This window comes from Mus caroli, unplaced genomic scaffold (assembly GCF_978045245.1).
Source record: "Mus caroli unplaced genomic scaffold, Mus_caroli_1 scaffold_3, whole genome shotgun sequence".
Classification (NCBI taxonomy): Eukaryota; Metazoa; Chordata; class Mammalia; order Rodentia; family Muridae; genus Mus; species Mus caroli.
This window is the reverse complement of record NW_028227258.1, coordinates 75,838,849-75,848,259: the sequence shown is the minus strand read 5'-3', so window position 1 is coordinate 75,848,259 and position 9,411 is coordinate 75,838,849. Positions and strand designations below refer to the sequence as shown.

At 41.2% G+C, this 9,411-nt stretch overlaps 1 non-coding gene and 1 pseudogene across 1 annotated transcript; both read left to right on the top strand.

The window, feature by feature from the left end:
* The first annotated feature begins 1,442 nt into the window (after positions 1 to 1,442).
* Positions 1,443 to 1,577, top strand: LOC115030812 (U2 spliceosomal RNA; annotated as a pseudogene).
* Positions 1,578 to 3,856: 2,279 nt separating this feature from the next.
* Positions 3,857 to 3,968, top strand: LOC115030688 (U6 spliceosomal RNA). The gene has a single exon (XR_003836291.1). It is a non-coding gene; the product is annotated as a U6 spliceosomal RNA (small nuclear RNA).
* Positions 3,969 to 9,411: the final 5,443 nt, after the last annotated feature.

The window sequence follows — 9,411 nt, the reverse complement described above, 5'->3', positions numbered from 1 at the left end:
CATTTAAAATAATGGGCAGAGGGGCAGGACATAATGGTATATATCTCCACAACTTGGGTGGTGGAGATAGGAAGACATTTTGGATACCTAGCAAGTTTGATGTCATCCTGGGACACAGGAGCCCCTGTCTCAGGGGTGGGGGAGCTGTGCCCTACTTCCTGTTCACTATTCGAGGAGCAGCCTTCTCCCACCATGACTGTCCATCATGACATTTTGTCTTATTAGAAACGTGCAAGTAGCCGGGCGTGGTGGCGCACGCCTTTAATCCCAGCACTCCCGAGGCAGAGGCAAGTGGATTTCTGAGTTCGAGGCCAGCCTGGTCTACAAAGTAAGTTCCAGGACAGCCAGGGCTATACAGAGAAACCCAGTCTCGAAAAACCAAAAAAAAAAAAAAAAAAAGAAACGTGCAAGCAGTAGAACCAGCTAGTCACACACGGAGACTCTGAGCCTGTGTGAATACACATGTCTCCCTCTCACATTTTCTTAGAGTTTTCTTAGAGTTCTGTCACAATAATGGAAAGTACCCACATATAAAGGAAGAAATGCAAGCCTGGTCTATTAAGTTAAAAACAGTTTGGTCCAGTGGCGCTTGCCTTTTATCCCAGCACTCAGGAAACACAGGTAGGTGTATCTCTGTGAGTTTGAGTCTCGTCTGACCTACATAGCAAGTTCCAGGCCAGCCAGAGCTACATAGTAAGACCCTGTTTCAAAAACAAAACAAAAAACCAGAAATGAACTTAAGAACAAAGGATCCAGAAACTTCTTCCCAAAACATGCATGCGTCCACTGAGCACATGAAAAAATCCTCAGAGGTATTAGTCAATAGAAGCCACAACACTACTTTACATGTGCTAGGATGCACGGCTGTATTATAACTAAAGATTATAGGCACTAGAACCCTGAGGGATTCAGGGAAATTGGAATCCTGATGCATGGCTATTGGGACTGTAAAACAACACAATCACTGTGGGATCCAATTGACATTTCCTTATTTCCTTAAGTGATTTAATAAAGAGATCTCATGTAACCTAGAAACACCACACCTACCCTCACAGAATTGAAAAGAGTGTCTGCCCACAAATGTGCACAGCAGCATTATCAAAACCAAAAAAAAAGGGTGGGGTGGGGAATGATCTAATTGTCTGGTAAATGAATGAACAAGATGTGCTGTGCACACTCAGTGGAATATAATTATGCCCTAAAAAGTAATGAAGTGTTGATACATGCAACACATGGATGGAAACACTGTGTTAAGTGAAAGAAGCCAGACACACAAAAGGCCACATATTCTATAATTCCATTTCTATAAAATGTCCAGACTAGGCAAACATCAAAGCTTACCATTACATCAGTGTTAGCCAGGAATAAGTTGGGAAAATGAGGGATGAGGAATGAAGTTGTGGGTATAGCATTTACTCTTGGACTATTAAAAATGTTCTGGAATCCCTTCTCAGCCTTTTGGCTAAGATCAAGTGTAGTATCTGTTCTTATCAGTTTAATATCTGATACATCCTCTAAGAAATTCCTAGGTAAATGGTTGGACCTGGAGGGCATCATCCTGAGTGAGGTAACCCAATCACAAAAGAACTCAAATGATATGTTCTCACTGATAAGTGGATATTAGCCCAGAAACTTAGAATACCCAAGATATAAGATACAATTTTTGAAACACATGAAACTCAAGAAGAACGAAGACCAAAGTGTGGACACTTTGCCCCTTAGAATTGGGAACAAAACACCCATGGAAGGAGTTACAGAGACAAAGTTTGGAGCTGAGACAAAAGGATGGACCATCTAGAGACTGCCATATCCGGGGATCCATCCCATAATCAGCTTCCAAACGCTGACACCATTGCATACACTAGCAAGATTTTGCTGAAAGGACCCAGATATAGCTGTCTCTTGTGAGACTATGCTGGGGCCTAGCAAACACAGAAGTGGATGCTCACAGTCAGCTATTGGATGGATCACAGGGCTGCCAATGGAGGAGCTAGAGAAAGTATCCAAGGAGCTAAAGAGATCTGCAACCCTGAAGGTGCAACAACATTATAAACTAACCAGTACCCCCCCAGAGCTCTTGACTCTAGCTGCATATGTATCAGAAGATGGCCTAGTCGGCCATCATTGGAAAGAGAGGCCCATTGGTCATGCAAACTTTATATGCTCCAGTACAGGGGAACGCCAGGGCCAAGAAGTGGGAGTGGGTGGGTAGGGGAGTGGCGGGGAGGGTATAGGGGACTTTTGGGATAGCATTGGAAATGTAAATGAGGAAAATACCTAATAAAAATATTAAAAAAGAAAAAAAAATGTTCTGGAACTAGATAATGATGATGCAGGTAACTGAGTAAATGGTTACTTCTGAATGTACTAAAACCCAATGCATTGTATACATTGTTTTGTGTGTGTGTGTGTGTGTGTGTGTTTTACAGTGCTAGGGATTGAACCCATAGCCTTTCATATGCTAGTCAAGTACTGTAGCAATAAGCTATACCTTCAATTCTGTATCTTGTATATCATAAGACAATTGCATAGTATATGACTAAAATTCAATTATAGGGTCTGGGAGGATTGCTCAGTGGTTAAGGGCACTTGCAGACAACCCGGGTTCCCAGCACCCATACTAGATGGCTCACAACCTCTCAGAACTCCAGTTCCAGGGAATTTGAGGTTTCTCCTGACTCCTGTGGGCCTCTGCACACATGTGGTGTGCACACACTCAGGCACACACACAATCACATAAAGAAAATATTAAAAAAAAAAAGAAACCAATGACTATATTTCTACTCTATTCTACTATAGTGACAAAACTGGTTCTAGAAATATCTTCAGAATCCAGGTGAAAAGTATACAGAAAAGAAATAACAAAAGCTGTGCTGTAAATCCAGCACAGGGGAAACTGAGGCAGAAGGCTTGAGAGTTCCGCACCAGCCTCTGCTTTATATTAAGATAAACACTGACACACACACAAAAGAAAAACAAAACACAAATAACAGTAGTTAGCAATGACACACCGTAACTGAATTCACATTCTAACTCTTCAAACATGTCACCGTGGTTTATGCTTTCTGCTTCTCTTGTTCTCTGCATTGAAACAATAATTACCTCTAGAGAGAAGGGTACAATTACGGCACAGCTTATTTGCTGCCGTTGGCTGGGGGGGTGGAGTGCCAAAAAATTTTTTTCCTGCTCTTTGATCTCAAACCCATCGATCTGAAAAAGGAACCAGGTGTAAGCTGCTGTCTAGAAGGTGTGAGTCTCTGCCTGGGTCTCACGGAAAGATTAAAAAGTGAGAGGTGTCAGGAGCTTTAGGGTCCTACTGTCACAATTTCTCTTCTCTTCTCTTCTCTTCTCTTCTCTTCTCTTCTCTTCTCTTCTCTTCTCTTCTCTTCTCTTCTCTTCTCTTCTCTTCTCTTCTTTCTTTTCTTTCTCTTCTTTTCTTTCTTCTTTTCTTTTCTCTTTTCTCTTCCTTCCTTCCTTTCTTTCTTTCTTTCTTTCTTTCTTTCTTTCTTTCTTTCTTTCTTTCTTACTTTCTTACTTTCTTTTTGTTTTTCGAGGCAGGGTTTCTCTGTGTAGTCCTGGCAGTCCTGGAACTCATTCTGTAGACCAGAACTTGAACTCAGAAATTCGCCTGCCTCTGCCTCCCAAGTGCTGGGATTAAAGATGTGCACTACCACTGCTGGGCCCACAATTTCTTAATAAGTGTAGATAGGAATCTTGTGAGTGATGAATCGCAGAAATAAATCTCTGAAAAGTCTCTAAGCCTCATTAAACACTCAGGACAGGCACATTAGAATGGTGAGATCAGGTTAGGGCTGCGGCATTGCTCAGTGGTAGCATACTTGCCTAGATACATGGGGTGACTTATAAGTAGGGAGAGCACATATACTAAAATTGAACCAATACAGAGAAGATTAGAGTGGTCCCTGCACTAAAATGACATGCAAAAGCATTAAGAAAAAAGCATTCTGTATTGTAAAAGGCAGGTGTGTGAACAACAGGTATTGATTGAATACCATAGTTACTTTTTTTTTTTTTTTGCAAAGTAACATTTTTTGTTTGTTTGGTTGGTTGGTTTTTCAAGACAGGGTTTCTCCCTGTAGCCCTGGTTGTCCTGGCACTCACTTTGTAGACCAGGCTGGCCTCGAACTCAGAAATCCGCCTGCCTCTGCCTCCCTAGTGCTGGGATTAAAGGCGTGTGCCACCATGCCTGGCTTTGCAAAGTAACATTTATGTAATCTTATACAACATGAATATGTAGTATTGGTGTTTGTTAATTACTTAGCTTTTATTCAAATTAATGTATAAGTTGAAATGTACATCTAGGATCGTAGCTGGGTTTGGTAACATTTGCCTAAAGTTCCAGCAATTTGGGAGATTGAACTGGGAGGATTTTGAGTTCAAGACAAGCCTGATTAATGAGTAAGACTCCATCTCAAAATAATAACAATAGTATCAATAAAAAAAATGAATCTTAGAAGTTTATGCAAGAATACTGTTTTCAGAGATTATTTCTCAGTGTGGTTGATCTAGACATTCATTTCCTGAGTTATGTATTTTGGGAATATTTGAATTTTTTTTTCTTTTTTGAGACAGGGTTTCTCTGTATAACAGCCCTGGCTATTCCGGTATTCACTTTGAAGACCCAGCTGGCCTTGTACTCACACAGATCTGCCTGCCCCTGCCTTCTGAGTGGATTAAAGACATGTGCCATGACTGCTAGGCTATTTGAAGTTCTTGTAAAAATTATACATTTATGATAACATCAAATAACATTTGCTCTTTTAAGAAAGGTTAATAAAAATTTCCAAGTACATAACATACCAGATATTGACGGTCAACAGTGTCACCTACACTTCCTTTCTCCATGAATCCCAATTAAAAGATTGAATGGTCAAAGAGAAGAAAAATAAGTGGAACTTCAGAGAATCAGAGACTGTAAGAATTGGCATAGCCCAGTGGTAGAGTGTTCATGTATCATTTGAGAGGCCCTGGGACTCTCTTGGTCTCTCTGTCTCTGTCTGTTGTCTGTGCCTGTGTCTCTGTCTCTTTGTCTCTAGTTTAGCAGGACAGTTGTCATTGCCCAGGCTGCCCTCAAGTTTGAGTCCTCCTCCTGAAGGTGCCAGCTTAACATTACAAACTCCATTTTGCTTTCAGATTCCACTTTATGATTAACTTGTCCTCTGAATGAACTCATCCTATAGAAAACTCCCAACTTGTTTGAGGAACTGTTTCACCCCGGTAACAACCACAATTCCCCTGAGCAAATAGCCACTCCATCCCTGGCAAAAACCAATCAGTTCTTAAGGGGAAAGTGCCTAATGTCTAAAGTAGATTGATGAAGCTAGTAACTATAGTTCATACCAAGCTGAAATCATTACTAGCCAATAGAAGTGCACCATCATGTAACTGCCAAGTTAAAAAGTCCCTCACCCTGCTACAGCCACCATGATAAGCAGGCAAGACTTGACCAGCTCAGGACTTTCCACACTATCCACTGTGATGGAGAGGTTGGAGGGTCTGAGCTCAAGCTTTGAATAAAGACTGTTTGCTTTTGCATACAAGTCAGACTCCTGGTGGTCGCTGGTAACTGTGGGGACCTCACAATCTGGGCATGACACTCATACTTTAGCCTCCAGAGCAGGTCACATGCTTATTCCACCATGACTGGCCATATGTACTTTTTAAACAAGATTTGACTCTTCTTTAAAAACATTTTTTTGAATTTTATTGTGTATGTGTGTATGTCTGGTGTGCATGTGGGGCCTAAGATGGTTCTTATCCTTCCACCATATTCTAGGATCTAACTCAAACCCATAGGTGGGGAAGATGCCACCATCTCACCAGGCCCCATATTTACTGTATTCTTTCTCACCTGGAATCTCAAAGCAAGAAGCATTAAATGGTCCAACCGTTTCATTTCCCAGAACAGAAAAGTGGGTTGAATGGATACGATCCTGACTTACTGTTATATAGATAGATTGAGGCTACCTGGGGACATAGATGTTTGATTAAAGCAGGTGTTCTTTTTGTTTCCCCAGGGGTGTGTGGGTAGAAGCCATAGAAATGACAACTTTACCTAGTTGTAAGAAAGAACATTTTGGCAATCTGGTTTCTTTAGAAGTGAAGTAAATGGATTACCACATTGTGTAAATAGGGTCCCTGATATTAGAAATGTTTTTGAAAATGAGCTGGGTAATTTGCCTAATTAAGACAGTAATTTAAATCATACTACTCCCAAGCTTCCCATCAACTTTAACATGTGATTTCATGTTGCTGTTAAGATGAAAAAGAATGTAAAGTAGGGCTGGGGTATACATAGTTTGCTGGTTGTGGTAGTTTGAGTAGGTTAGGTCCCCACAGACTCATGTGTTTGAATGTTTGGCCCACAGGGAGTGACATTATTAGGAGGTGTGTTCTTGTTAGATTGGGTGTGGCCTTGTTGGAGGAAGTGTGTCACTATGGGGGGTAGTCTTTGAGGTCCAATGCTCAAGCTCTGCCCAACACAGAGAGGAACCTCTTCTTGGATTACTTTAGATCAAGATGTAGAACTCAGTTCCGTCTCCAACACCATGTCTGTCTGGATGCTGCTATGCTTCCTGCCATGATGATAATGGACTGAACCTCTGAAATTGTAGGCCAGCCCCAATTAAATGTTGCCCTTATGAGTTGTCTTGGTCACAGTGTCTCTTCACAGCAATGGGAACCCTGACTAAGAGACTGGGCGAGCATTTGTTTAACCCTGGCTTCCAGTCACAGCATGACAAAACAGGAAGGAAAAAAAGTAAAACATCATGGCAGTAAAAACAAAGCTTTAGGATTTTCTTTTAAAAATTCACTTTCACTTTCTTGTTTATACACACATACAACACACACGAAGAGACACAGTTAATGTGTGTGTGTAACAGCTTTAGTGTGGAGGTCAGAGAACAACTTGCGGGAATTAGTTCTGTACTTCCAGCACATGGGGCCTGAGGAGCAGACTCAGGAGCTGGATACAAGCCTACTGGCCGCTCCTATAGAGGACCTGGGTTTGATTCCCAGCATCTACATGGCAGCTCACAACTGTCTCTAACTCCAGCTCCAGAAAATTTATTGCCTTCTTCTAGAATCTATAGGCACCAGTTATATGTGTGGTGCACAGATACAAATACCCAAATATCTAAAATAAATTTTATAATAATAATGATAATAATAATAATAAACTGAGGCAGGCAGACATAGCAACAAGTTTGTTTACCTGTTAGATCATCTTCCCATCCCAAAATTCTGTAATCTTAAAAATCAAACAAGCTGGGCGGTGGTGGCGCACGCCTTTAATCCCAGCACTTGGGAGGCAGAGGCAAGCGGATTTCTGAGTTCGAGGCCAGCCTGGTCTACAAAGTGAGTTCCAGGACAGCCAGGGCTACACAGAGAAACCCTGTCTCAAAAAACAAACAAACAAATAAAAACAACAACAACAACAAATCAAACAAGGGACTAGAGAGATGACTCAGAGGTTAAGATCCCGGGCTGATCTTCTAGAAGTCCTGAGTTCAATCCCCAACAACATTCATATAGAATACTGTGTACTAAATAAATAAATAAATAAACAAATAAATAAATATTTTTTAAAAATCAAGTAAAACACGCATTTCTAAAGCTGAAAAGATGGCTTACTTGGCACTGTGTGAACACGAGGACATGAGTTATTTTTCCAACACTTATGTGAAAGAAAAGCCTGGTGCAGCAGTTGTGCCTATAATTTCAGCACCGGTTAGGAGGAGACAGGATCCATCCCTACAGTTTGCTTGTTAGGCAGATAAACTAAATTGGTGTGCTCAAGGTTCAGTGAAAGACCTTGTCTCAAAAAATAAGGTGGTGTGGAGGGAAATACCTTTAATACTGGTAATGTGGCAGGCAGATCTTTGTGAGTTCAAGGCCAGCTTATCTACAAGACTCAGATGCCTAGGTATGACCATTGAGCTCCATGTGTACCTGTACATATGCACACGAAAATATGCCTATACAATGCACACACACACACACACACACACACACACACAGAGAGAGAGAGAGAGAGAGAGAGAGAGAGACTTTGCATTTCTGTTAAAGAAAATAAAACACTTGCCTAATAACCCTGGTTGAAATAAGAGTAAAGCCCAGAAAAGCTAGGCGTTTTCTTTTTCTTTTTTTTTTCTTTTCTTTTCTTTTCTTTTCTTTTCTTTTCTTTTCTTTTCTTTTCTTTTCTTTCCTTTCCTTTTCTTTTCTTTTCTTTCCTTTTCTTTTCTTTTCCCTTCCTTCCTTCCTTCCTTCCTTCCTTTCTTCCTTTCTTTCTTTCTCTCTTTCTTTCTTTCTTTCTTTCTTTCTTTCTTTCTTTCTTTCTTTCTTTCTTTCTTTCTTTCTTTCTTTCTTTTTTTTCCAAGACAGGGTTTCTGCCTCCCAAGTGCTGGGATTAAAGGCGTGCGCCACCATACCCCGCAGGAGTTTTACTTTTCATGGGGCAGTGGTGGCACACACCTTTAATCTCAGCACTCAGGAGGCAGAGACAGTCCCATCTCTGTCAGTTCAAAGCCAGCCTGGTCTACAGGTGCAAGTTTGTTTGTTTGTTTGTTTTAAAGAAAACGTTTTATTTCACAAAAGATAAAATGAGAAGAAAAGCACATAGAGACTTACATTTAGACTATTTGTAGAACTAGAACAGGAGAGTGAAATATTCCCTGTGGAGCAGAAAGCATAGTTTGTTTACACTGTGGTGAGAGGTTTAGGACAGAGGATAATCACAGCAGAAATTCTCTGTTCAGAAGCTAGCAGAGCAAGAGATAATTCCTACAATTAGCGACCGCGGCACCAGGGGCGGCTCGGATCACTGTGCCGAACCGCCCACGATGTGCCAGCCAGATCTCAGCCGCACAGCAAGAGCAAGGAGCACTAACTACACCAGCGGTGGCACTCGGAATGCTTCAGAGGAACAGTTAGGAAGCTTTTCTCACTTACCAGCAGTTTACTGGGAATGTAAAAACTGCGCACAAAGATCCCTTATAGTTAAAAACAATCATCTATCGGTGTGAAACGTGGTCCTGATCTGAGACCCACCATGTCCACACCCCACGTTCAACTAACCTCAAGTAGAAAACATTTAAAACATTGCATCTGTGTTGAACATTCAGCTCTTGGTACAGCATTTACGTTACACTGGGCACTAGCAGTTTAGCTAAAGTAATCTAGAGATTAAATAAATTATGCAGGCTCTGTAACACTATGCCATTTTAAATAAAGGATGTGAGCATCCCGCTGTCTGCAGGGGCTCCTAGAACAACCCTGCTATGCACCAAAGGAAACAGTATACTTTGATAACTAAGGAAACACTATGAAGAAATAAAGCCCATCCGTAAGCCCACAGGCTTATATTTACAACAGGATGTGGCCTTCCCA